Source organism: Myodes glareolus, chromosome 2 (assembly GCF_982192425.1).
Source record: "Myodes glareolus chromosome 2, mMyoGla1.1, whole genome shotgun sequence".
Classification (NCBI taxonomy): domain Eukaryota; kingdom Metazoa; phylum Chordata; class Mammalia; order Rodentia; family Cricetidae; genus Myodes; species Myodes glareolus.
In genome coordinates, this window is record NC_142027.1 from 62,658,522 (window position 1) to 62,686,280 (window position 27,759).

General features: G+C 42.1%; 1 long non-coding RNA gene across 1 annotated transcript in view; it reads left to right on the top strand.

Annotated features, from left to right (window-relative positions):
• The first annotated feature begins 12,108 nt into the window (after positions 1-12,108).
• Positions 12,109-27,759, top strand: part of LOC146895645 (uncharacterized) — a 43,114-nt gene continuing 27,463 nt past the window's right edge. Inside the window, exons 1-2 of the long non-coding RNA XR_014997512.2 lie at positions 12,109-12,405; positions 25,537-25,635. This is a non-coding gene — a long non-coding RNA (uncharacterized LOC146895645). The remainder of the gene's footprint in view (positions 12,406-25,536; positions 25,636-27,759) is intronic.

Genomic DNA, 27,759 nt, shown 5'->3' on the forward strand with positions numbered 1-27,759 from the left:
ATGCACTCAGTTTTAATAATGTTGCATATTTTTTAAAGGAAGAAAGGTATTGAACTAATGCGATTTGCAAATGTTGACTGTGGCAGGCAATAGTCAAGGACAGTGTCTGATCAACTCACTCCAGAACAGAAGCGAGCCTTGTCTCCTGGAACCTCCACCCTCTCCCACCCGCACCGCACAGAGAATGGAAGGATCAGAAATCACCTGCTTCTGCTGAACCCATCATCTTTCATCAATTCTCTTACAAGTCCAGTCTCTTCTTTTTCAATTTAGATTTATTTATTTATTTTATGTGTATGATACATTTATGTATTGTACCACATGTATGCTTGGTGCCCACAGAGGTCAGAAGAGGGTGGCGGGTATCCTGAAGCCGGAGTAACAATTGGCTGTGAGCCACTGTGTGTATTCTGGGAATTGAACCAGGGTCCTCTGGAAGAACAGAAAGTATTCTTAACCACTGAGCCATTTCCCATCCCTCAGTCTCTTTTTGAGCTGTGAGTCATCTTTCCCAAACTTGTAACTGACAAACAGGCAACTTCGGTGCAAAGAGATGGAAGTCAGAGACATTGGGTGTACCTTCACTCAGAGAAGTTCAAGGTATGCTCTTATCCTTCTGGTCCAAACATATACTTTATAGAACATTCGTAAACAGTGGTCTCTCCAGAGGAAAGTGGTGATTGCTATCAATGAAGCTTTGGGCAAGATGCTTACCCTTCATCTCAGAAAAGACCAGACCTAGAGGTGTATGTGCTCATGGTTTGAGAACGATGTGTTGGCCTCTAAGTGGATAGAAAGGTAGTAGAGTGTGTGCTGTGGGTCACAGCTGAACAGGAAGTCTGTGTACCTCTCCACAGCAAGGCCTTAGTACCTCTCCAGTCCTGACACTTGTGTTGTGCTGATGTGTTCCCCCACCCACAGACCTGATCATTTACATAGTCAAAATAAATTTCCCAAAGTCAAGTACCTCTTTCTGCATTCATCCTGATTGGGAATGAGAAGCGTCTTCAGACTGATGACCACAGAAGGTAGGAGTTAGCCCAGATGGAAGCAGGAGCCAGCAGACATGAAGGAGGCAGAGAGATGGCAGACATGACTGTTGTTTGGGGCTCACTGAGTGTTTGACAAACACTGAAGAAGCCTAGAGAGGGCTTTCTGAAACGGCCTTGAGTGCTGTTCTACAAACCAAACATGGGGCATGGTTGCTCGTCTAATGAAACCCTGATGCAAGCAGTGCCCTCATGAGGCCCCTCTGGAAGCCCTGCTTTCCACAGAGTTCCTACTTCAGAACTTTTCTCCTTAACAGATTTCGCTGAATTGATTTGGGTAAGTATCTAGTACAGTAATAATGTACTCAGGCAGAGAGGTCCGTGTCCATGCAACTAAACCAGATTCCCAATTCCATGGTTCCCTCTGACTTAGGTTATATTTCCAGGTAGCTATGGCCACCTGACGTTGGTTATCAAAAAATACCCACTCTAGACTAGATGTATTATTTTTTGTATAATTGTGTGAAAAGCATGATGCCAGTCATTGGATAAACCATGTCTATTATTAATGATCATTTATTAGGACAGCTATTGTCTTCAGTCCTCTAGGAATAAGACAGCCTGATTCTTCTTAGCATAGAATTTTGAAGGCCAGTCTTGGTGATGAGTCCATTTATGTAGTCAAAGGTCAGTTAGTACAAGGGCATTGACAAAAACCAGGACAGGACAACTGGAAGGTGATGGAAACCAAACCCTTTGATAGCATTTCTCAGAGCTGCTCCTGCTATTCATTTAGTTCAATGTTCAATTTCATATCTCAGAAACGAGACTTCTAATATTCTACTGATTATCTAAAACTAGAGGGCTGGAGAGGTGGCTCAGCAGTTAAAGGTGCTTGGTTTTCTTCCAGAGGATCAAAGTTCATTTCCCAGCACCATGCTGAGGGTCAGACACACAGGTGCACACACACACACACACACACACACACACACACACACACACAGGTGTGTGTAAACACATACACATAAAAAATAAATAAATAAATAAATATCATTTTTGAACATCTAGAGTCTAAATGTTGATGGTAAATAGATTGAGGAAAAACTGGTTTTTCAGTTCCCAACACATGCTGTTCCTCAACTTGGAGTTTCTATTGCACTTATAAAACACCACGACCAACTTGGGGAATAAAGGGTTTATTTCAGTTTACATTTCCACAAAACAGTCTATCACCAAGGTAAGTCAGACCAGAAACTCAAACAGGACGGGAACCAGGAGGTGGTAACTGATACACAGGCCCTGGAAAAGTTCTTCTTGCTTGCTTGCTCGCTCCCTCGCGGTTTGCTCACTGCTTTCTTGTACCACCCAGAACCACCTGCCGGAGGTGGTGGCACCCATAGTGATGTGGGCCCTCCCACATCAATTATCAATCAAGAAAGTGTCCTATAGACTTGCCTCCAGGCCATTCCTATAGAGTCGTTTTTCTCAGTTAATATTTCTGCTTCCCAGATGACCCAAACTTGTGTCCAGTTGACATGAAAAGCAGGCAACAGACTCACCATGGGCATAGGGAGACTGCACCTTCAAAAGACGTCTGGATAATGAGAACAACATCTCTCTCTCCTCTCCCTGAGAAATCCCAACTCCTTCCTTCCTTCTTCCTCCAAGACAGATTGCCCTAGCAGTGTGTCTGTGAGGATTAGCTTGTCACCCCTCCGTATGGGTGAAGTAAGTAGGTATAGTAACTCTCTTGCTAGCCTGATATCTAGAGAAAAATTAAGAGGGCATCAATTTCTGTGCCGACAAAGGAGTTTAGAGACCTGGAGGTTTAAAGGGGGGTAAGGAGCAAATGCAGGACTTTGAAACCTTGCATTAAAAATGAAATATTTTAACTTTTACTGCACAAATAAATTTGTAGGCACAGATTTTCCAGAAAACTTAGCCTCACTCTGGAAATGTTTCAGGGTCTCTTCTTCCACACAACCGTTGGTTACTTCTTTCTGGTCTTCTATCAAGAAGCCATTTCTAGCAACCTCTACTCACATTTGAAGTCCCACCTTCCCAGGCTCCCACCCTCTCATTTCACAATCAATTCATAAGGCTCCTTCTCCATCTTCTCTTTGCCTAGCTTCACAGGGAAAGTCTAGAGCTCCTTCTCCATGTGAAACTACAGCAGAATCCTCAACAACGACCTGAGACGTATTCAAGTGTGGTCATCTGAGAGGATGCTGGGGTGAGCCTAAGAAACAGAGAGGAAATTTTGTTTTCAAGAGAAATTAAAAATAAGTGGTTTTTCGTCTTTGTTTTTATTATTTATTCTTGGAGTCTTTCACATCATGCATCTCCATCCCATTAATTTTCCCATCCCTTCATAACTACCCTTTGCCCTTGAACCCCCCCAAAAAAATGCAATAAAATTTATGAGAAAAGGAAAAAAATCAATCTCATCATGGAAGCTGTGGTGTGACACAGTGAGTCACGCAGTAAACCCTTTTACCCATATACCTTTACTTGCAAGTGTTGCCTGCAAAAAGTCATTGGTCTGGTTTGAGGCCTCTGGCTTCTGCTACACTATCTATGCTGGGTCCTCCAGGGAACTCGTCCTGGTTCTCCCGCCGTTGCCCTGTTTTGTAGAGATCCTACCACTTTGGGTCTGAGGACTGTTTCCTTTGTGTGCTTCTGCAGACCTCAGATAGGGTGGATGATGGGATGAGCCAACTCATAGCCCTCCATTCTGGGCCTGGATAGTTGCATCCTGATGAATCCACCCCTTGCAGAGGTGAGCAAGAGACAGTACCAGTTCTCCTGTTTTCCTGTCCTCAGGGTCAGATCTCCCACACCTATACCTTCGGGGTCAGCTCTACTGTGTTACCCAGGCATGGGGACCCAGGTCACTCTCTTGAGTGCAAAAATAATTCTTAAAAAAGTAACTTATCCATTAAGAATAGAAGCCTTGCATAAAGGTATTGACCTGAAGAGAAAGATTCAATGGTAAGGAGGAGGTAAGGCTTCTTCTGTGACAATAGTTAATCAAATTTTCCTCAGACTTAGAGCCTGTAGACTCATAATTAAGTCTCCCAGGAGAAAGGGATTGAAAATAGCAACCAAAAGAATAAATATGACAGCGACAGCAGAAAAAAGATTCCCATCACATCAGGGAAGGAAACTAAGTGGTTCTGGTGCTCTAGAGATGCTGTCTTGGTCATTTTGGCTCAGGTGTAAACACTGGTACTAGGATGTCTGGCTTTAATGGCAGGGGGTGGGAGTAGGCAGTGGTAGGAAGGTATTTCCCCTTGTTGTCTCAAAGTCACTAGAAGGTCAATGGCCCCTTTTTGTTTGTTTCCTTGGAGTGAGCAATGCCCAGAGCAGATAATCACAGACAGCCAAGGCACACAGAAAGAGCGAACCTCCGGCGTGAGAAACTCTGTGAGCTGTTTCTGGGAGTTCTGCATGACTGGGAGGTGCTTACTGAAGAGAGCTTGTAAGGCCCTACCTAAGATGGTAAGGGCATTTACACTGTTGATGCGTCCTCACTTTTACCCTCTGGCTGCCGGCACCGTGCTCAGTCCTTAGCCAGGGAAGAGAAACTGACATTCGTTATGTGCTTACTATGTGTTAGTGTGACAAATGAATTCACACGTATTTCTTTGCTTCTTCATGATTCTGTAGATCGGGTGCTTTCATGAGCCAATTAAAGTAAAGGAAATGAGATTCAGTCACCTGCCCAGCTGGTCAGGATGGCAGACAATGAGCGCACTTAACGACGGGAAACATTTTCCATGGAGGACTGCTACCGAATGGACCATGTCAGCATGTGACTGATTGATTCGGCGCCATCCATCATTCAGTACCACGTCCCAGATGAGCCTCATTTAGAGATCCATTATGTTGTCTTCAAGGAAACACTTTCCGTACAGGAAGGAAAATAGCACAAGAGAGAAGTGGATGAGTCCCAGCGGTGGCTCTGAGGCATCTTGTCTGCACCTCAGAGACATTCTAGAAGAGCTGTGTTACAGTGACCGAGAAAGTCTATGGAAACAGTGTTCAGATCTGGGGCTCTTGTCTCCACTAGAAACACAATCTGCTCCATTGCTTTAAACACTCATTGAACTTAGAGAAATTAATCCTGCTTGAGACAACTGACTGCATGGATAATCCCGAGATCAACTCCTCCGCTCCACTCTGCAAAGATAAAGCGATACTTCTGAAGTGCTCGAAGCTTTCTTTATGTGAAGCCAAAGGAGAATTATAGACAAGAACGCATGCTGATAAGAAAAGTAAAGAAAGGGGAGGAGGCTAAGAAGTGCTGGTCCTTGACATGTCTCATGGATCCCTCCCGCGTTCTGGAAAACCCAAACTCACCACCTTGCTGTCCCAGTCTTGTTCCACTTCCTGGATGACCCGCCCAGTAAGTGACCCCAACACCCACCCAATCCCATAACCCTAAAGCCAAGCACCAAAAGTAGCTTTTCCCACCCCATCCTTGCATCTAGCCAGTCACTGACTCCTTTCGTAGCTACCTGTCAATCATTTCTCAACTCCTCTCTTTGGCTCAGCCACAATTAACCTGCATGAAACAAAGTCACAAGTATCTCCTTCCTTCCAGAAAATTTTCTAGCTGACTCTTTCCACCCTATTTTTACCCCCTTTGCAGAAACTCTTCTTTAACATATTTAAAAGTATAAGAAAGAAATTGGAAGATTCTTATCACACAGGAAAGATAAATATGTAAAGAAATGGAAATGTTACTTTGTTTAAACAATATATACTGTATATATGTATATATAATACTATATTTAATTGCTACATTATATTACATAAATACATAAATTAAATAACTTTGAATGAAAAAAATGATGACAGTGATATAGGCCCCTAGTTTTTAATAGAATAGCTAACTTACCCACATTTATTCTAATCTTTGATATGTATGTCCTTATTTTTAATAAATTGTTTTGTATTTTCCCTCGCCATGCCTGCTTCTCATTTCCATTCTTTCTCCTTCCTCAACAAAGTTGAGTCAGTTCCTCTGGGAAGCTTCCATGACTAATAGAAATCAATTTATGTGTTCCTCCTGAGAGGTGTCTTAGTTCCCTGTTTCCATTTGCCTTAGCCCAGGTCATGCGACTTAACCTCTGACCCGGGCATGCTCTGAAAGTTGGAGGTACACACTTCTCAGAGCAGTAGGAACTGAGTGTGTGTTATTGATGAGTATGCATGAAACCTAGGGAGAACACATTCAGAACTGTAAGAACAGGGACCTGGAGAGACCATACTCGAACTTGTGTGTGGAAATCAGTGGTACTTGAATAAAAATTAAATACACAAATAACATACATACACACACACACACAGCAAACAAAACAAACAACAAACAAAAAAACCTTGACGCTCAAAAAGCACTTGAACTATGGGACTTTTCTTGCTAAATCTGTTTAAGGACGCTAAGATCTATCATCATCATTTTCGCTCTCTTTTGCCCACTTTTCAGAGTACACTTCTTTCTCACTGGCTTTCCCAATGCTGAAGTGCCCTAACAAACTTCCACAAGCTTAAGCAACAGATACCCACGGTCTTGCAGATCTGGAGTTTCAGCTGAGATAAGAGGTTCCCAAGGTTACTTCCTTCGGAGGACTCTGGGAAATAGTTTCTTCTGTTCCTCTCTCCCAGCTTCTGGGTAGCCTCAGCCATTCCTTGGCATGGTGATGGTGTTTCTACTTCCCCGCATCTTCACATTGCTTATCCTCTACGCTTGTCTGGCTCTTCACATGGCATCTTTTCATAAGGACATCTCTCATACTGGATGAGGTCCACCTTATTCCAATGTGATCTCACCTTAAACAACTGTATCTGCAAGCAATTTATTTTCAAATAAGGTCACATTGTGACATACTGGAGGTTAAAGATATATTTATCTATGATATACAATCAATAATACTGATGAATATTTTATAGCTACCATTATTGGGGCTTTGCCCTTAGGTCCATGTCTACCAAAAATTTTAACACTACATGCTTTAAGTATTTAAGGAAAGAAAAATTCAAATTCATTTTATATTGAAATTATCTTTAACAAAAGTAATTTTGATGACACATGAAAAATTCGCTTTAACATACTTACTTCCCACAAACTTGTGTGTGCAAAGATGCCAAGGGAACATAAAACCTCTGGAATGCCTTCCAACACCACGTAGGGAAATCCTGGCAGACCGGGGTTTTTTCATCAAAGGAAAAACACAACACTTTCAGAGATATTGTCCTTCACAAATGATAATGCTTAAGTATTTATACAAGAGTATTTATTCTCTAAAAGTAGCTTTTGTCAATAAACAGAAATGCTACTTTAAACTATTGCTGTTTTAGAATTCTATTGCAGTACTCTCAATGTTGAGATCAATAACACTGTGTGTTTCTGACCTGGGTACCTCTTGACTATAGTGCTACAGTATTGCTAAGCAGAATCAAAATTTTCTTTGATTGTTAGTGATTTTTTTCACCAGAATTAAGATACAATTTTGTGTAGGACAGATTCATTGTTGTGTAATTGTTAAAGGGTTTGCAGTTAAAGGTTGAAGAAATGTCAAGTTTTTAAATTAACAATTTTGATTAGTGAAATATTAATTTTGAATCCAAGGGATTGTTGTAAATAGTTCTGTCCAAACACAAATCTTCTTCCCAAAACTGAAAGCGATTAAAAAATTCTGCAATTGTTATGTCCTATAAACACATTAAGGACAGAGCCTTTTCTTTCTTTTTTAATTTATTAAATTTAAAAAAAAATACCAACCCAAATTCCCACTCCCTCCCCTCCTTCCATTCCCTCCACACACCCCCATCTAATCCTCAGGGAGGGTAAGGCATATTGCTTTTGTGGAAGGTCCAAGGCCCTCCGCATTACATCTAGACTGTGCAAAGTATACATTCAAAGAGAATAGGATCCCAAAAAACCAGTACATGCATAGAGATAAATCCCAGTGCCACTGCCAGTGGCCCAGCAGTCTGCCCCAGCCACATTCAGAGGGAGTAGTTTGGACCTATGCTTGTTCCTTCCAGTCCAGCTGGAGTTGGTGAGCTCCCATTAGCTCAGGTAAACTATTCAATAGATGAACTCATCACGGTCTTGACCTCTTTGCTCATATTCTCATTCCTTCCACTTTTCAACTGGACCTTGGGAGCTCAGTCCAGTGCTCCAATGTGGGTCTCTGCCTCGAATAGAGGCTTTTCAATAACCTGTCAGAGAAGAAAGAACAGCAGACAATTGGGCCTCATTTCTTCATGAGGTGGAGTATCTGTGAAGTCATCTCAAGGAAAGAAGAGATTAGCAAATACAATCTTTTCTTCTGTGAAGAATGAGAAGTAAATAATCAGACTAATTTTCAATCTTCAGAATTATATTGACAAATTTGGAGAGCTCCAATTTGATCAAATAGATTAATATCTTTTCATATGCAGGCAAATATCTATCAGTAGCTTACAACATTAAATTACTGAGTCACATAGTAATAATAAACATAGTAATAATAAAAATAATGGTTGAGACTATATGTAGCTCAGTGGTAGGTTTGTCTGGTTTGTCTGAAACAAGTGAATAACAGAGCCATAAACTCACAGCAGGTAAAATTGCCTGGATATGATTTGCACAAACCAGTAAATAGTCCATGACGGGTGGTCAGCGGGCTCACCAGACACCCCAGACTAGAAGTTATTGGCAACTGATGGAAGCCAGGAAAAGAAGAACCCCTTTTCTTCAAGGGTACAACCTTTCGTATGCTGTCCATGCAGAGGATGGCCTATACTCATATGCCTGCCTGAAGCATAAATTGGGCTCAGTGAGTTGGAAAGAAAAAGAACAGAGAGAAAGTATGAAGTTGGAAGTATGGCAGACAGCAAAAGGAAAAAGAAGGGTAACTTTACTTGTCAGGCAGAAATAAAGAACTCCATGAGTCTCAAAGGCAAAAGTACAGCAACAGATTTTCCTTCCGGAGGCCTTGGGGTGCCTATTGGGGGTGGTTGTAGGTATTACAGCCCTGTGCTTTCAGAGGTCTCAGGGTGTCAAGCTCAAAAACTCTCACTGGGCTTTAGAGTGCCCACAATAGCTGGCCCTTTTTCAGCAAACAAGTCTGCAGGCTCAGTAGTGGCAGTAGGGGTCCTGTCTCTGGCAGGTCTTGAAATACCCGAATCTCAGGTCTCTGGTGGCTGAGGTAGGAATGAGCCCCTCTGCCTGCAGCAGCTGCAGTTAGGGGCACTGACTGGAGGTAGGACCCTGCCCCGGGCAGAAGCGTCAAACAAGGGCCAACTGGGGAGACCATCTAACCTGAACTCCCTACCTCCACCCCAGGGGTGTGGTTTGACTTTCTCTGTCTTCAACAAACTCTTTCAGGCTCTGAGATAGCAGAAGTGCTGTAAAGTCCTTCTATCACGGGGGAGTCTTGTGGAGGGAGCTTGGGAACTTTGAGGTTTTTCTCCATCTTCCTTCTCCAAAGATACTACCAGCTCCTGTCACCGTGGCGGTCTTTGCAGGCAGCTGTCTGCTGCCCTTACCCCTGGTGGCCCTGATAAGCTCCACACTGGGTGGGAAGCTTCACAATGAGGGCCCTTTTTACTTTCATCAAGTCAGGGATTCTGTCTCCTGCCCCCATCACACTGGTATCCTTGACACGGTTTTGAAGGTGGAAGTTAGGCGGTCCAGTCCGTCTAGGTCTCAGTGCTTAATCTAGACGGCTTTACATTTGATGTGAGTCGCTTAGAATGGGCTAAGCTGTTTGAATTAATGTTGCCTTTCATATTGAAGCTGGTCATGTAGGAATAAGTGGTACTCAAGAAATAATAATAACAAGTGGTACAAGGGGAGCTGGTGCCAGTAAATGGGACCCAGAGGTCAAGCAAAAAAGGTCTCAGAAGAGGAGGTGACAAGCTGAAGATCAGAGACAGGTTCAATGCAACCCTGAAGTATCAAAATGTGCTAATAAGTCCCAGAGTCTGAACATGAGTGGGGACGGGAGCCATGTTCTAAAGGCAGCGGGCAGCCTGGTAGCTCTACCACAGTGAGAAGAATGGAGAGAACCGAAAGTCCTCTGGGCTCTCAGTACTCCTCCACTTAAAATAAAAATTATTCTAAGATAATTTTATTTCACATCCAGATTAGGTTTTAACAAATTAATTTAAACCTAAATGCATAATTGATTTTGAATAATGGATGAATCTTTTTTTGAAAAAAAAAAGTCTCAGAAATTACATTATAATATCTGGTAAAAACTGAGCTAATAAGACCTCAGCACTATCAAGTTTACCAATATAGCTGCTAATTATATATTGAGAGGAAAGAGATGAAAACAAAATTCTAGGTCATGGTGCTCCCTGAAGAGAAATATGCAAAACTACACCAGACCCCAGTGCTTGGTGAACATCACTATTCCCAGAGAAATATTTTTATGTATTATAGATTTTTAATTTATAGCCCCAATTTTTACCTGTCTCTAAATATTGTTTATAGTATGTGTGTTGAAGATTGCCACAGCGAAAATGACGTTCATATAGTCTGATCTGTTGTCTCTTATATAGGCAAATCTATGAAAAATAAAATTATTGGTTGGATGATTTTTTTCTCCCAAACAAAAAATATTATTTTACATTATGGAATTAAAATTTTTTAAAAGCTTTAAGTATTACAAGGATATTAAAACAAAGTAAAATTAGTTATAAGCTCTAACATACTTAATAGTTGTGAGTGTGTGTGTGTGTATATACATATATGTATTCTTATAATACATCGTTATCTTTACTAACTACAGTAATTCAACTAACAAAATTTGGTACTAGTCTTAGCCACTAAGGTGAAAATATTTAGGCTTATTAACAAAACACTCAGAGACTTTCTAAACTCTCATTCTGAAACCTAGTGGCAGAGCCCTCCCTAAAGTTGGCCAAGTTACACATGGCCTTTGGGCTACAGATGACTCATCAATGGCCAGTCACGCAGGCAACTTGGGAATTTCCACCCTTCCTCTGGTGAGCTTTCCAGGGCTGTAATTCAGGATTCTCACCTGTCCGCCTCGTCCTCCCTCGGTCTTCCCAGCAGGGAGCGGTAGACCATATTCAGAAAGGTGTGAGAGCAAGTTTCTGGAGAGTGAGAGTCTTACCGACATGTGTGGATGGAAGTCTAAGCGAAGCCTTCTCTAGACCTTCTGGGGACTTCACTTCTTATTTACCTTACGATACTGTTATACCGTGGGGAGGTGGGGGGAAGCCAATGAAGTTCATTTGAATGTCTATGTCTCAGACTTCATTTCTGAACCCTGTTTCTGGTCCTCGAAGCCCTTTTGTCAGGTGGTACTTACAGCAACTGTACACTCACACAGTTCTCTGCTCTGCATTAGTCATCTGAGTAATTCCTGGTGGCCCAAGGAACCCCAGAGCTCTCATTTCTAACATCTCAGGAGTCTTCACCTTCTAAGAACTTCTAAACCTTGTTCAGCCATTGCTTCATGAGTATTTCGAACAATCTCGATTACAAATTCTCAGTTTTAAATTTGAAACACGCCTATCCAGTTTACTTATTTTTCATTGTGACTTGTCTCCTTGAGGCCAACGCCCAAAGCTCAAGGTTATAAACAGCTTTGCAGCTCATGCTAGCAGCTTTCAGTGAAACAGCTGTGGTAGCATCATGTGATTTCCTTTGACCAGAGTGAGTTTCATTAGCACTAATGAAAAACTGAACAAAAATTTCTCTGGCAAGAACAACACAGATCTGGTTCGTTACCCGTGGCTGGTTACTGCTGAAACTCAAACTCCTTCAAGCTTGGGTCCTGCAGAAATTCCTCAGTCGTGTGTCTGACCTACGACATGGAAAAAAGAAAAAAAAAAAGCACCCCTTGGGGGAAGCTGACTCTTTGGTTAGCCTCGCCATGTTGCTCCAATCATAGAGACCCTGATGAACTAACTGCCAAAACATACAGGGGCCCTACCCTGAGACCCTAAGTCAACACTCGCCAGACATCAGGTTGTATGCTTGGAAACATAGCCCCACTGTAAGCCCTAAGTTTATCGGTGCTGTGGTTTGTAAGTGTTATAGTGTTATGTCACCACACGCTTGTGTGTTTCAAAACTGGTTTGCCATGTGCTGGTGGTGTTTAGGGGAAGCTATAGAACTTTAAGACATAAAGACCAGCTGGTGGAATTAGGTCACTTGGATGGAGTCTTGAGGATATAGCCTTGTCATGGATAGTCCCTCTGTTTCCCGATCAGCGGAAACGTGAGGAAGCTGCACCACCAGCTGCTACTACCCTAGCAAAGGCAGACCTGGCCTCCTAGCTTTCCTCACTCTGATGTCCTGTCTCCCCTCAAACCACGGACTAAGGCAAGCCTCTCCTCCCTTCAGAAGCTCATTGTAAAGTGATTGGTCACTGCAGTGAGAAAGGTAACTAATGAACTTGTATTCTGAGAAGTTGGCTCGCCGCTGTAATGTGTGAGCCTTTGGAACTGGAGTGCAGAACTGTGGGACCAGACAAGCCCAAGCAGGCTGGAAGTCGAGTCAAAAGGGTCATTCTAGAGGGAGGGGAACCCCAACATGCGCACAGAACGATAGGCAGGAAGGAGTATGTTTCGGGATGCCAAAGGGATTATAACAGGAATTGGGCTCAAAGACATTCAGATTGTATTCTAGAAAAGTATCTAGCTATGTTCCCATTTGTTTTTTTTTTAATAAGACTGAATTGAAAAGTAATTGGCTAATTTGATTAATGGTATTAATTTCAGAATAGCATAATGTCTAAACCGTAGTAGCATGGTTACTGATCGGACTTAGCTTCTCGCATCCTGTGATTGCTGAGAGATTTACACGAAGAGAAAATGGAAGTGAAATAAAAGACAAGCAAATGTATGGGTTTTCAAGTAAAGGAAAGATATTTGAGTATGTTTATAGTTCCTTCTGATGTGGGTGTAGACAAAAATGGTGAACGTATCAATACAATGAAGGGGAAATGGGGTCATTCTGCAGTTACTTGAGGATAAGATCCTACTCATCGAAGCGTCCAAGATAGAAAAAGATGCATATAATTTGGCAGAAGAATGCCAGGGTTCTCTATCAGAAAACGTCAGATTACGGAAGTGTTTGCCCAGGTTCAGCCACAGAGACACATAACGGCAATTGCAGTTGTGGTACAAGGAACTGGGCTACACCCCAAGGTGACAGTAAAACTCATCATCATTTTGGGGCACATGTTTTCCAGACATGCAAAATAGGAGAGTTACGAAGTCACAGATTTGAATCAAGGCAAGGTTTCAGAAATTCAGTGAAGCCACAAAGTGTGTGACGGTGTGTGATTCTCTACATGAGCTCTCAAGTAGGCAGCATGAATCTGGGAAGGCAAAATCTAAGTTTCAGTGGAGACCCCAGGATGTTGAAGGTACCATAATGTCCACTGAAAAAAGCTGGAGATACCGAGAGGACCTGGACCAAGAGAGAGGCCACGTATGCTGCAGACAGCTATACTGAAGGGATGAAACCCAGATCAACACCACTGCAATCCTGGACCATGGAGCTGCAGGGTTTGGGATTTGTCCCTCTGGGTTTCAGCCTTACTTTGGTGTCTTCTTGCTATGCTATTTCTTCCTTCTTCCTTTTTGGAATGGGGACATTCAGATCAGAGTAGTCGGAAGTATGTACTTTTTTATTTGCAGTGTCACACACTTAAGAGAGTGCCTTAAGTCTCATAAAAGAATTTGTACAATGGACTTTTGAACAGTGTTCAAACTGTAGAACTGTGGGGTTGCTTGAAGTTGAGCTGAATATATTTTGCATTGTGAGGTGGTCCTGAGCTTATGGGGGTCAGGGGTAGAATGTTATATTTGAATGTTTAATGTGCCCCACGGGTTCGTGCGTTTGAATATTTGTTGCCCAACAGGTGGCACTGCTTTAGGACATTATGAAAACTTTAAAGGGCGAGGTCTGCTTGGCAAGCAGAGGTCACTGGATGGCGGGCCTAGATGTTACCTTCGTCCTTCCCCACTCGTATTCCGTCTCTGTCCTGGCTTGTAAATGCATGAGGAAGCTGCACCACAACCACCCAGTACCCTAACTAGACTCAGCTGGTCTCAGCCACCACACTTTCTCTATCTTACTGATACTACACTTTAAACCATGGGACAAGCTTGCCCTTCCCTCTATCAATGCTTCTGATGGAATTGATGTAGCGAAGGGGAAATAGCTAGCACAGCTAGAGAGAGCTGAGTGATTCTAATATTTGATATAGTCAGATCTCTCAAAGGCCAACACTGTAGAAACTGGCAAGCGCATCTTAGGCACCTTGAACACACTTAAGGAAAACATCTCCAGGAATTCACGGGCTATAGTTTTGTTGTCCACTGCCTGATTACATAGGCTTTACTTCAACAAAAACATGAACTTGTATCTGTTTGGGTGTGATAGGGATAGGATCAGGACATGATCAGGGGGCTACTTGTGGGATTTTGTTCTCTCCTTCTTTCATGTGGGTTACAGAAATTAGACTCAGATCGTTCGGCATGGTGGCAAGCACCCTTACCCACTGAGCCATCTTACCAGCCCTGAACCTTTTTTATGTGTGCTTCTTTTATTTTGCTTTGGTCTTGGAGTTTTGGTTGTTTGTTTGCTTGTTTTTGTTGGTTTAGACAGGGTTTCTCTGTGTATCCCTGGCTGTGCCAGATCAGGGTGGTCTCAAACTCAAAGATACTCCCGAGAGATGGGATTAAAGACTTGTACCACCATGCCTGATCCAGTCCTAAACTTTTTTATTGAACTCAGTTATGCTTTTTCCATGAGCATCACTATTTTTTTATCAAAACAGAAGAGGATATAAAAAAACAATATGTATGATACACATGAGTCAGAAAAATCTATAATACAAAGAACCTGTCTGATCATTTCTCTTATGTAAGTCACATCTAGAGTGTGCATTCAGATTTCTACTATGGAAAAAAAAAGTAAAAATAACAGTATTTAAAAATGGTATAGAGAAATTAGAAACTGTGCATCAAGAAGTTAAATAACATCAATAATGTGCAAACTAGAATGGTGTTCTTTAGCAGCTTCAAAAACAGAATCATAAAATGAGCCAGTAATTCTGTCTGTGTGTGTGTGTGTGTGTGTGTGTGTATCAAAAGCAAAGACCTGAAGATATTTGAACACCTATGATCACAGTAGAGCTGTTTCCCATAGCCCAGAGTGTTCAGAGACAGTAAATGTATAAAATAATGTATTAATTAGCTTTTAAAAGAAAGTAAATTCTGACACACACTACAATAAGAATGAACTTTAAAGACAGTCTATAAAATGAAATAAAGTACATCACATCCTCCCTGCGGAGCCAGGAATCTTTACGGGAGAGGGGACAGAATGTAAGAGCCAGAAGTGGTCAGTAACACTGAAGAAATGGTGTGCTCCAGATGCAACAGGGCAGTTACACATGCGAGCTCCCAGGAACTGTGAGAGCATGCACAGGATCTATGCTGGCTCCAGTCAGAGAAAATCCTAGCACACAGGGTAAGGTGAACGCCAAAACTCTGTTGGCATTTGATAGATTCCGGGAGACAACGAGTCGGTTTTCTTTAATGATGCCACTCCTGATAAGAAGATCATATACTCTGGCAGTCCCCCACTCCCAAGACTAGCTGTACAACACAAACTGAACTCGACAGGGAAAGAAGAAATCCCAAAGCTGGGTGGCAAAGAACGGGAAGACAGAGAGGTGGTTATTGTAGAGGTTTGGAAAAGGAGAACATGTTGAAAACACATTGTATGGAACTCTCAAAACAGTATTTTTAAAGTGCTGTGTATGAGTTTCTTTATGAGATCTATTTAGAGCCATCATTCACAGAAACAGAAAGTAGGATGGCTGATGAGAGAGGCGAGAAGGTAGAGAGAATGAGAAGTTGTTTAATAAGTAAGAATTAGTTTCAGTTTTGCAAGACAGAAAGGTCCTAGAAACTGACCACATAGCAACGTGAATACAGTTTACACTTGTAGGTGTTACTAGGCAGAAAGGATGGGAGTGAGAAGGGCGTTCAACACAGGGCCGCTGCCAGGCTCTGCCGGGCCGGCAAGTCGTTCTGAGTCCTCACTCAAAAACATAACTTGTCTTTTCTCAGATGCTGGCCAGAGCCCACGTGTGTTTTCAGTGGTACTGTGTGTTTCCTTGCTCTTTCACTAAAGCTCCCCTCCCTACTAAATAACTACTTGTCTACCGTGTGACTGTTCTCAATGCCAGTTTAATAACATGACACTTTTTCCTTTCTCTTCTCCATCTTCCTCCTCGGGGAAGCTGCCCAGATTTACAGTTTGCCCTTCAGTGGAGGGTAGGTTCTTTTGACTTCTGACAAAATCATTGCAGAGCCTCAAAATAAATTTTTTAAATGAAAAACAAATGGGGCTTTCTGCATCCATCTTCTTCCCTGGTACCATTTGATACCTATGAATATTAATATGTGAGCATCCTCTGAAACCAACAGCATGGTAGATGAGTCAGTGGCTCCCTTTACAAAAGTGACAGAGGCAGGGTGGTCCTCTCACGTCCTTCCAAGAACCCTCCTGTATTCCTGTATTAAAAAGAAAATCCTGTCTCAAAGAAACAGAAGGCCAGCCTGAAGCTTAAAGTATAGAAAAGCACGAGACAGCTGAAGAGGAGATTCAGAGATGCAGATTTCCACTGTGTCCCTTTAATGAGAGATGGACTTTAGACCACACCGAAGCCCCACCCCTAAGGGCAATGGCCTGCAGACTTTCACATAGGGAGTTCGAAAATTGAAAAGGAGGCAGATTTCAAGCCCTAGAACGCAAACTCTCTTGAGCCGCTTCCCATGTATTGTGTGGCCTCCATAGCTAGGTAGAGAAGAAACCAGCACAGGCCTTCAGTCAGAAATGGAGATCAGATGTTCGAAGCTAACTAGAATGTTAGAGATGGCTGAAACTGGCCACAAGGAAAGGGGTAAACTGATGGCCGTAAGCACAATTAGTGATTCTATCCTGACCAGGTTAACAGAGCTAAAAGTAAAGCTCATGGCACTATATACTGCTAGTTTTTCCTTCCTGGCCCTAAAGCTAAAAGGTAAACTGATGATAATAAACACAGTTAATAATTATTCCTTCTTCCCTTAGACAGGGCCTGAGGTGAGCTCAAGGTTAAGGCAGATAATACTAACATTGAAAACCTCATGCTTAGCTAGCCTGAAAAGGGAGACTCTTGCTTCTGTACCAAATGCTTATATCACCCTGGGAGAATGGCACTATGCCTTCCCTTCAATAAAAACTACAAGGAACAAATGTCCTGGGTCAGATTCTTTCTGTTCTCCCAGTGTGCCCAGCTTCTCTCTCCAAGTGGCATCTTTTTACATTTGCTCTACTGAAAGGGCAGCTTCTGTTTCTGCCTCTTCCATCTGCTGGCACATTTACCCAGATGCACTTCTCTCTCTCTCTCTCCCTCATTTTTCATTCTCTCTCACTCTCCCTTTCTTTCCGTCTCTCTCCCACTCTCTCTTTTATTCTCTCTCTCATTCCCTTCTGTATCCATGTTTAAGTTATTTTAAAACCAAGAATCAGCAAAAATTTTGCTCTTGTCCATAGCATTTCTGAAACCTATGATAGAATTATTAAGACAGTGTCTTAGTCACTGTTCCATTGCTGTGAAGAGACACTGTGACCAAGGCAACTTAACAAAGAAAGCATTTAACTGGGGGCACGCTTGACATTTCAGAGACTCATCCATTTCCGTCATGTCAGGAAACATAGTAGCAGGCAGGCAGGAATGGCTTGGAGCGATAGCTGAGATCTTACATCTAATCCACAAGCAGAAACACACAGAGAGAGGCTGGGTCTGACTTTTGAAACCTCAAAGCCCACACCCAGTGACACAACTCTTCCAACAAGGCCATACTCCTAATCCTTCCTAGACAGTACCACAACTGGGAACCAAACATTCAGATATATGAGCCTATGGGAGTCATTCTCATTCAAACCACCACAGTGTTCAATTTTATTTTATATATACTTTTACCACAATTAAATTTTTATTAAAAGAAATACCATCCTGAGAAAATAAGAGAAATTTCCATGTTGAGTATTTGAATGGGTATGCACCCACTCATTACAAAGGCACATCAGTCTTCCTATTTTAAAAAAGAATTTTGTAATAAAAGGGAAAGTTATTAGTCACTAGATCATCTATAGTAAAAACAGCCCTGTAGCTTAACAGTCTCTCTTCAATCTTTTCTCACTTTCCTGAAATGAATGTCTTCTAATGAAATCAGTAGATGGTATGGGTTATGAGTCAGGGTGGAAGACACTTCCCATACCTGGAATTTACCATCTCATGATACGAAAGCCTGCAGAGGATTATTGACTCACAGTAGTAGTATATCACTCTCCTTCGAAGGGACAAATGTTTAAAGCGAAGGGACAAGTGATCTGAATCTTGGGAATTCATTAGAGACTGACCAGTATATCAAATTTCTTCTCAGTCCAGCATGAGGAAGAGGGACATAGAAAACAGTGGTTAGCTCAACTCTGCCATCTGTGAAGACTTCAGTGTTTCGCATATACAAGGAGAAGATGAGTGGTAAATAATAGTAATGTCCTATAGTTGGGAAAAATAATTCATCTCTCAAAACTCTGTCTCCTTATTTTTAAATCTGGAGATAAAACTACTAAGCCCATAGAATTGTTGTAAAATGCCCTATTGTATTAAGTATTGTGAAAAGGGCACATAGTAATTATTAATTACCAGTCTTGGTCTCTATATCATTAATAATTGTGTGACCCTAAACAAAAAGTTCAAATTATGCCCTATAAAAATGTGAAGTCAATAAAGGATCTTTCGTAATCCCCAAAGAGTATTATGAGTGGTAAGATCTGATAATGCATTCAGAAAAGGAGCAACTGGATAACATATTAAAAACAGACACGATCCGAGGGCAGTAAGGACAGGGTCAAAGTTAGGACAAGATCATGGGTGACAAAGGAAAAGGAGATGTGCAAACAGTACCGGTATGATTGCCCAGAACATTCACACTGTCCCTGTTTGCCTTGTGAGTGTGCCAGAAACTTCCTCCCACTCTCAATGTTTGGCCCAAAAGAAAAAGACATGGTGATTAAAATAGTAATTCTTGGAGTAGGAACATCTTTGTTTGTTCTAAACATTTCTACTCTGGGCCCCATGAACAAACAGTCAAGGCTTTAGAAGATAATGGGAGAGCAAGAGCAAGAAGAAGCTCTCTAGCATGGTTTGATCAGGACTTTGCGATGGCATTGTGGATAACGGTATGTGTCCAGGAGACAACATATTTTATTTACTTGGTTATTTTGGAGACCAGGTCTCACTAGCCCCAGCTGGTCCTAGCTCACTACTTAGACCAGTGACACCCTTGCCTATACGTCCTGAATGCTGGGAGTACAGCTTTGTACCATCATGGCTGACTCTAGAGACTATATTTTGAGTTTGGAACTTAGACTCTTTACCTGGGTTGATGATATACAGTAGTGACCTCAGTCACCATGCTAAGGGGCTCCAGCTCAGCCATGTAGTCCTCACTCCCCATGCTAAATGGCCCCAACTTAGCCATATAGTCCCACAGGTAAACATCCAGCAGCATAGAGAGAGTGTACCACAGAGTTCAGTAATTTGGTAGGCTAAGTTTTTTAAATGTTTTTTTTAACTTTTGATCTTTTCAATTCATGGTGGTTTCATTGGGACACAATCCTTTCACAAGAGCAAATATACCTGGAAGATTTCATCACTAAGTTAGCAGATTCTGAATTAACAGTTCATATTCTGAAAAAGGAGAAACTGAGTCTGTCAGTCAACAGTTAGTTAGAGATGAATGCATTTCAACACAACTGCGAGGATCTGGAATGCCACTTATAAGACCAGTTAGAGTTGTCAAAATACTTTTTCTTAGCAACATTCTTTTTTATGTAAACTTTAAAAATTTTATGTGCTAGCTCCAGTGTCCTCTCCCTCCCCTTCTCCTGCCCATCCTTCTCCCATCCCACCCTCACCCACTCCTCAGAGGAGGTAAGGCCTCCCTTGGGGAGTCAATAAAGTCTGGTATACCAAGTTGAGGCAGGACCCAGTCCCTCCCCACTGCATCAAGGCAGAGCGAGGTATCCCACCATACGGAATGGGCTCCAACAAGCCAGTTCATGCATTCAGGCTAAGTTCTGGTCCCACTGCCTGTGTCCCTTCGCCCCACCCCAACAGATCAAGCCGCATAACTGTCATCCACATTCAGAGGACTTAGTTTGATCCCATGCAGGGTCCCCAGCTGTCAGTCCAAAGTCCGTGAGCTCCACTAGCTTGGGTCTCCCTGGTTTTCCCAATCATGATCTTGACACACACACACACACACACACACACACACACACACACACACCCCTTGCTCATAAGCTCCCTCCTCCTCTCTTCAACTAAATTCCAGGAGCTCAGCCCAGTGCTTGGCTTTGGGTCACCGCATCTGTTTCCATCAGTTACTGGATGTGGGTTCTATGATGACAATTAGGGTAGTCATTAATCTGATTATAGGGGAAGGCCAGTTCAGGCAACCTCTCCACTATTGCTAGGAATATTAACTGGAGTCATCCTTGTGGATTCCTGGGAATTTTCCTAGCACCTGGTTTCTCCCTAAATCCTTAATGGCTCCCTCTATCATGATATCTCTTTCATTGTTCCTGCTCTCTGGCCCTCCCCCAACTCAGCCATTTGGAGCCCTCATGTCCCTCTCCCCATCACCTCCCTTTTACTCCCCTTCCCATTTTACCCAGGAGATCTTAACTATTTCCCTTTCCTGGGGCCCTCCATGTGTGTCCTTCTTAGGGTCCTCTTTTTTACCTAGCTTCTCCGGGGTTGTGGATTGTAGCCTAGTTATCAATTGCTTTTGTGTCTAATATCCACTTATGAGTGAGTACCATGTTTGTCTTTCTGGTCTGTGTTACCTCACTCAGAATGGTCTTTTCTAGTTCCATCCATTTGTCGTTAGCAGCATTCTCTAAGTTCCATCCTATGTGGCCCACAAGGCAGAAAAGGCTATTTCACTAAATATGGCTTTGGTGTAGGTGAGGCCAGCACTGGGACGTGAGTGAGAAAGGGGACCTCTGCTCAGTGGCCTCCTCTGAGTCCCTCTGGAAACTACTTGGGAAAACATTCATGTAAGAACAAACACAGCTTCAAACTCTGCAGGGGAGGTGGCTTTTGCAGCCTAGGGATTGGATGACCCTCAGTAGGAACAAGAAGGGACTCTAATGCGCTATGTAGGCGCATCCCACCCACCCTTTACCCAGGGATCAGATAACATTAATCCCTCGGAGTCAGAGCCAAAACAATCACAGCCGAGAACAAAGAATCCCATTCACACATGCTTGGGTTGCGCATAGTTTACACCTCAAAGGATATTCTGTAAATTTGCATCACATCTGACAGCTTTATGAGATTTCCTTCTTAAGTGCAAAAGAAAAAGAAAAACAAAACTCAGTTTTCATTGAAGTTTAGAAAAAAGTCTATTATTCCTCTTCTTTTTGAAAATTATTTCTTTAAGACTCTTTCTAGAATCAAAGAAGACACAAGCCTGCACCTGGACCCTCTAACCTCTTGAAGAAGAGGAGAGAGGACAGATGGGCTGGGAAAGGTATAAAGCACTCTGCACAATATATATCAAATGGGCAATGGGTCCAGTGTAATCTTAAAGTACATATCCTGCATTAGGTTCTAGTGACGGTAGAGTTAAAACTGCAGAGTGAGAGAGAAACTGTCTAGGGCTGTGTCTAAGAAGACCTTAGGAAGCTACTAGAAAGCTCCTGTGCCTCCAAGAGAACTCCAAAACAGAAACAGGAAACTCAGTCTTGTTTCTCTGAATGCACTGACTCCATGAAGCCTTGGAGAAGCTGATTTGACAGAAATAAGCTGCCTGATAGCAGGCAGAGGGAGAGGAGGCTCGCAATACAGCCTAAGCTCCCTTACAGGAACACAGAGCAAGCGCAGTGCTGGGCAACTAAGTCTGAGACTTGTAGAAATCTGTGCCCATACACTAAAACATATTTCTTCATTATTCAAATTTCCAAGCCTAGACTAGAAGTTAGTTCTGCTTAAAGCACATTCAACGAAATCACAACATCTGAAGCAGAAAGTGGTTTCTCCAGAGGGAAAACAACCAAGTCACAAGGTCATTGCCGTAATCGCTAAAGGCAGATGAGTGTCTGGACTAAGAAGGCTTCCAGTTTTAGACAGAATGTACTGCCCAGAAAAACATAAGTATTGCATCACAATATCACAATCAAAAAAGCATGAAGATGCACTCTAGGTAGGATTTGAAAATACTGAGAGAAGAACTCAATGAAGACAAGTCATTTCAACTCAAATTTCATCTCCAATTTTTTTTTCAGATCATGCCTGGTTTTGCTGATAAAGCTTTCTGCTTTCAGGCTTTTAAAGTTTTAGAAAGGAACATAAGGAATGTAGATGTGTAAACTGCTTCACTGGCATCAAAACTTAGTCGAATCTCAGTTACACCTTGAAGGCTGGGCAAGACTTCAGAGGCATCATGCGTGCCCATGGTCCTTTAGTCTGGGTTTTTGTTGGACTCCTCACAATGGTAGTGGGGAGTGTCTCTGATGCTTCGGCCTGCTCCTGGGACCTATTTCCTCTTACTGGGCTGTCTCATCTACCCTTGATATGAAGGTGTATGCCTAGCTTATGCATTTTCTTATGTTCAGTTTGGTTGAAACTACTGGGAGGCCTGCTCTTTTCTGAAGGGAAACAGAGGAGTCATGGATCTGGGTGAGAGAGGAGATGGGTGAAGATTGGGAGGACAAGAGAGAGGAGAGGCTTTGGTTGTGATATATTGTATGAAAGAAGATTAAACACATACAATACAGTACAGTATGGTACAGTACAATATACAATACAATACAATACAATACAATACAATACAAAAGTACCAAGAGCCAGCTGCTGTTTGTGACAAGACAGGGACATGAGTTTTGTGAACAGCATCAACTGAGATTACGCCAGGTAGGCACTACAGTGTCTTCCTCAACTTCAGACAAACAGGACCAGGACCTCAAGATGAAACAGCAGGATGTCTCAGCTGCCAGCTGGCAAGAACCGGGTATCCTCCACAGCACAAAGACCATCAGAACAAGAGAAAGGAACTCATAATTGTTAGGTCCAAAGTAGGCTCTCAAATGGCAGTGCTGCTGTCAATGTCCCCTGAGTAGGTAAACAGAAAACTAAACTCAGCATTTCCTTGGGATCACAAAGCGAGTTTGTGTTTACCAGGAAAACCACTGCTTCCCTTATGCACCCTCAGAGGTCAACTACCTCAGGCAATAGCATTCATCTGTTTCCAGATTAACCCAAACAGCCTACATCAGCTCAAAGATCGTACCCCACTCACATAAAATCCTCTGATCTTCTCACCGGTCAGCATCCTCTGTTCTTGGGGTCAGCCCAGAAGTTTGTTTCCCCAAATCAACTTTGCTTTCCACCCACTGAGTGGCCTGGTTCAGTGCTCTCACTGTGCCCTGGTAACAACAATTACTGGGTTTAATATTTTTGTAATAACTTAATAACTGATACTTGGTACTTCCTACCTAACTGCTGTCTTAGTTAGAGAGGCTGGCTAAGGTGTGTGTGTGTGTGTGTGTGTGTGTGTGTGTGTGTGTGTGTGTGTGTATTTTTGAGGGGGGAGACAAGTTAGTGCTCGAATCTGAAAAAGTTTACTTTTTTGCTGTTTCATGCTCAATACCACGCAGCCAAATATGTCTTTCACATAGTGTCCCCAGGAATGGCAGAGGCTCTACTCTGTGATGCCTGTACCATCTGCAATATGTGGCCTCTTGGTTCCCCTTGTCCCAAAAGAGACATGTGTTTCTTCTACTCCTTGTTCATTAGTGAGAATTAGTCCTGAGGCCCTAACCTAACAGCAAAACACCTATGAAGTCACAATATATTGTGACTGCTGGTTCTCTATATCACAGCAAGAAAAAATTTATAATGCAATAGCATTATTTTTTTTTAATGTATACATCTACTGAGGAGAGGGGAAGCAAGCTTGTGCCCTGGGTGCCTGTATGGAGGTGAGAGGGTGGCTTGTGGGAAAGAGGTCTCTCCTACCATGTGGGTTCCAGGGATTGAACTCTGGTCAAGTAAAGGTGGCATGCAGGCACCTTTACTCACCTAGCCATCTTGCCAACCCAGTAATGTTAACTTTTTTCAACAAATAGTTTTTTTTAGGATAATTATAAAGAAAATATATTTATCTAGCTTTCAGTGTACTTGTATTCTTACTTCGACTGTATTATGATCTATATAATGAAATTTCATTTGGTGCAAATTTAATACATGAGTTAGCTAGTACTAAAATATTTTCCACTTCAGCACAATTTTAAATTAGTCTGTATCTGTTTGCATCCCTCTCAATCCAAGGCTTTCTGTAATGGCTGCTACTCTGTTTACCAAGTATCTGTATATCAACTTTTCAATGAAGAAAACGTTCAGTCATTGTATATAGATTCACAATTCCTTTTTTCAGCTTTTTACACAAGCAAATTTGTCCTGAACAGGATTTAGAAATAGTCACTAACCGAACAGAATCACAAGTTTGGAAAGTGTGATGGTTTGAATGAGAATGGTCCCCATAGACTCATAAAGACTGGCACTATTAGGAGGTATGGCTTTGTTAGAGAGGTGTGTGATAAGTTTTGAATCCCCATTTATTGCATCACTGCTGATATAATCAGCCAATTAAATGAAATTAATAAATCCAGGTTTAATGAAGATATAATAAGCCAATTAAATGAAATTAATAAATCCAGGTTTAATGAACAGAGAAAAGCACCCCTGAGTGACCCTCAGGAGGGCAAGAGAGGTATCACATGATAAATATGGCTACCAGGTCTTAAGTAGCCTACAGGTGTGGTCTTGAGCAACCCTAAGGAGGAGCTGATTTTTGGCAGGCCTTTTCAGGGGTGGAGTTTGAAAAGGGCAGTTTCAGGGGAGATGCTGCTCGGTGTGCTGAGGGTAGGGTCTGAAATGGGGGTCCCTGGAGATTCCAAACATAATAATCTTGTTGGAGGAAGCATGTCACTGAGGCAGGCTTTGAGGTTTCAGACGCTCAAGCCAGGCCCAGTGGCTCACTCTCTTGCAGCATGAATTCTAGTAGATCTTAATAATAAAAACACAGAGTCAGGTAAAGGAGATCAGAGAAGCAGAGAGTTCTTTTATCTCTACCAGTGCTCGGATTGAAGGAGCAATCCTGTCCTCAGGCTGTATCTCCACCAAACCTCAGACTGCAACTGTCTCACCAAAATTCAGACTGCAATGAGTTCCTGTCTCCTCCTGCCTTACATTTCTCTCTCCGACCAGCCATATTACTACTGTCTCCACCCTCCTGGTGTTGGGACTAAAGGTGTGTGTCACCACTCCCTAGCCTCTAGTGACTTAACTCTGCATTCTGATCTTCAGGCAAACCTTATCTGCTAAAACACAAACAAAAATATCACTACATTCTCTCTGTCTGCTGCCTACAGATCCGGATATAGAACTCTCATCTCCTTCAGCAGCACCATGCCTGCCTGCACGCTGCCATGCTTCCTACCATGATGACAATGAACTAAAACCTCAGAAATGTAAGGCCAGCCCCAATTAAATGTTTTCCTTTATAATATTTGTCATGGTCATGGTGTCTCTTCACAGCAATAGAAGCCTAGCTAAGACAGAAAGAGCAACCTCATGGAACTATGCCAATTAGGTTAGAGACCATAAACAGCAAAGTCACTAATGCCAAGGTTCCTCCATGAAACAATGATGATTGTGTGATTTTTCACAAAAGACAATGACTAGAAGTCATTCAGTACAGGGATACCAGGGAAAACCCAAACTGTGGTTCTTAAACTTCATTATGACCTATTTCCCCATGCACAGATGATCTGTCTCAGGAACTCTGGGTCTTCCAGGTTCCCCTTCCAGGGTCATGGCACCCTCCTTAAAGTCAGACGAATTAAGTTCTCAGCAACTACCAGACTGACTTGGCCCCAACCACAAGGGCCAGCTCACACTATTGGTAAACAGAGCAGAAGTATTATCACAAGGCACGAGGACTGCTGAGCAGGATGCCCGAAAGAACAAATCCCAGAGCTTGATTTAGAAGAACTCTTACAAAGTGGAAGTTGTAAAACAGAGCATAGCTGTCATTGAGAAAAAGAAGGGAATTTGGTGGCACTTTCAAATTTCAGACTCTGCCACCTCCTCTTTTGTAGAACACTTACAGGTGATCTCAAACCGAAGGGAAAGTCACAGAGGGAGTTGCCCAGCCCATTGTACCAAAGACTTTTAGTAGAGACATTGTCAATTGTAGTGAATTTTATCAAAATATAAAACTAAGGTTTGAAGCATTCAAACTTGTGTTTGTTCTTCCCATGGTCTGAAATGACCATTGTTTGGGGATGTTTTGTCTGCGTATAAAATTTCATTTGGTTTTGCTTGAGTTAGTGTCCCTTTTCTTTTCTGACTAACCTTTGCGTTTTATTTCTTCATGTGTTATTGTTTTTATATTATTTATTTTTCTACATTCTGTTTATCAGTTTGATAAAAAATATTTTAAGGTTTAATTTCAAAGCAAGAGAAAGAGGGCTAGCCTGAGGTCAGTGCAGAAGAGAACATAAAATAGAGATTTGGCACGTAAACCTATCACATTTTATTGAAATCAACAACAAATTTTATTAACATAAGCACCAAAATCTGTGTCCTTTTAAATAAAACCTTTAGCATGTCTCCTAATTGTTGCACAGGTTTAAAACATAGCTATCAAATCACATTTAAAAACTGCTGGAGCAGCAGCTATTGGCATGGAACTGGAGGGATGTGCAGGAACCACAAAGATTTATTCAGCCTGCCTATGTGGTTCTGCACTCAAACCATGCCCAAAGAGTAACAGCCATGAGACCACCATCACCAGATTGCAAACATCTGACTTGACTCTTAAATCTTTCGTATCCTGGCTTTGGACTGCAGCTTGGTTTCTCACCATAAAATGAGATAATTCAGTGTCCTTGTTACCAGACCCTTGGAAGAACTAGATGAAACATTATATGGGCAGAGTTCAACAGTGCTAAGCACATGGCAAAAAGCAAGCGCTCTCTCTATTCTCTTCCCAGAGAATATCCAATAACACATGAATGAAGCAATCAAATAAGGTTTTTACTAGAAGTAGTGACTATATGAGTTTTCCAACCATCTCTCTGACAAATCTTGACCCACAGTTAACTTCTATGGAAACCTCTCACAGAAAGCTCAAGAGAACGGTTACTGGCCTTAGATCTTCTGCCTTTTCATATGTACATCATTGAAAAATACTTGATCACATACCTTCTAAAAAAATTTCTCTTATTGACAAAATTTTATGGATCCTGTTTGTTACACTGTTAAAAAAAAATAAATAGCTGATCATGGAGTTGAGTGCCTATGATCCTGGAACTCAAGAGTTGGACGTGAGAAAATTGTAAGTTCAAGGTCATCTTGGGCTACACAGAAAAACCCTGTCCCCATAGGTAGGCATGTAGATAGGTAGATAGATAGATAGATAGATAGATAGATAGATAGATAGATAGATAGATAGATAATGAATAGACACACACACACAAAGTGTATTGATCTGTTGATCCTTTTTTTGGTGTGTAAAAGAAGACTCTCCATGACGTACTCTTTTAGTGACTAAGTCACCAAGTCATTCTGTCCTTTCCCGGCTCCAGTGC